We start from the raw sequence: 2,011 nt of genomic DNA on the forward strand, positions 1-2,011 counted from the left end.
GGATATCCTGTGCAACAAGCCACTGGAAATGTCTTTCAGTTGGGAGTTCAGGATTCTTTCCAGGCTTTGCTTCCTAGGATTTCCTAACCTTTATTTGACTTGTTCTGGGACCTTAGGAAAGTCTTTTCACTTCTGGTTAGACTTCCTTTCAACAAACTCAGTGGGTTGTTTTATTATTATGAAAATCACAATTAGATACATTTCTGAGGTACAGTGTTCCTTGCAAGGCATTTTTCTAGTGTAGAGAAGTTCATAAATATGCAAGGGACTATATTTCCAAAAAATGTCCCTTGTTTAATACCAACTGATGAATTTCAAGTCCAGTGTTTGTAGCGTTCATGAAAATTTCCATTTTACCTTTTGAGAGTTGGTAAATTAGGAGAAAATGATTTTCAATAAAGACAGTGAATAAGGTCAAAACTCTCAGATCCTATATCTTACAAGCAGTTGAAAAGGCTGGCCTAAATCCATTTTTGCTTTCCATAAGGATGGAGCATATTGAAATCCAATCCAGCTCTTCTGATTTCCTATGGAAATAGAAAACACCTATTCCATCCCACAGCTCAGAATGCCTGATTAAAGAAGTTTTCAGAGCAAAGTATTGTAGTTCTGGTCCTTATGGAGAGAAAGAGATATATATAGAGAGAGAGAGACAGAGAGAGAGAGAGACTGAAAAGGATAACTCACAGTTCCAACCATATTGTGTGTAGCCACACACACACACATGCACACACATGAAGAAGCAAAGGGTCACACTGTTAAGTATGCCATTTGCAATACCTGTTGCTGTTTTCTTTTTTGCCTCCATTTTCATTTTTGCCTCCATTTTAGTTTTTACCTCCTTGTCTATTACTTATGGAACTTCTGTTTAAAATCAGCCACTCTTCTGCAGATTGCAGAGCCCCATGCTGTTCTTTTTAGCTGGAATGCAGCATTGTGAGATGCTTACTGTGCCCTTCAAATCTTTCCTTCGTCCTCTTTGCTTTCAGCTTCCCAATTTCAGTTTGTCTTTCAGCAGCTCCTTGAGTATTCTGGTATCCTGGTACAAATTTGGTGATTTGTAAAATGTTTCTTTGGCGAGATCGACGTTCTTTAGCAGGCTATCACTGTTTGAAGGTTTTGGCTCTTTTGAAATATACAATTTGGCCTGATCCAGAGTCAGGAGACATAAAATAAGTCCCGTTCTGTCCCGTACCTGCTGTGTGTCCTTGGGTGAGCCACTATATCTCTCTGGGCCCCACTTCCCTCATAAAAATTGGAATGATAAAACTTACACTCTAATGAGGGTGACAGAAAGGCAAAACCTATTCATAGATAGTGAAAGCAGGAGGAAGGATTCACATCCCCCTTCATATCTGATAGTAGATCAATCAATCAATCATATTTATTGAGCATTTACTGTGTTCAGAGCACTGTACTAAGCATCTGGTAGAGTACGATATAACAGATTTGGGAGTCATGTTCCCAGCCTACAAAGAGTTTATGGTCTAGAGAGGGAGACAGATATCAAAATAAATTCTGGATATGTACATAAATATTGTGGAGCTGAGGGAGGGGTGAATAAAGGGTGCAAATCCAAGTGCAAAAGGGATGCTTTGTGCTGTGTGATCTTGGGCAGGTCATTTCACTTCTCTGTGCCTCAATTCCCTAAGTTACCTCCACTGGAAAATGAAGATTAAGACTGTGAGCCCTAGGCGGGATGGGGACAATGTCCAACCTGATTATCTTGTATCTATTTCAGTGTTTAGTACAGTGTCTGACACATAGTAAGCACTTATATAGCAGGAAAAAATCCCTAAAAAAACTCCTCTAGTGCTTAGGAACTTATTTGTACCCTCCTTCACATTTACATATATATGCGTACTTGATTGTTTGTTTTAACTATTCTTGTTGTTAATCTGTGGGTGCCTCCCCTGTTAGAGTAGAAGCTGTACTTCCCAAGTGCACCATAGAAAGTGGGTGCTCAGTAAAACCTGCTGGTGCTGCGACTGCTACTACTATTGATCAATTG

The sequence above is a fragment of the Ornithorhynchus anatinus genome, chromosome X1, assembly GCF_004115215.2.
Source record: "Ornithorhynchus anatinus isolate Pmale09 chromosome X1, mOrnAna1.pri.v4, whole genome shotgun sequence".
In the NCBI taxonomy this organism is placed as follows: Eukaryota; Metazoa; Chordata; class Mammalia; order Monotremata; family Ornithorhynchidae; genus Ornithorhynchus; species Ornithorhynchus anatinus.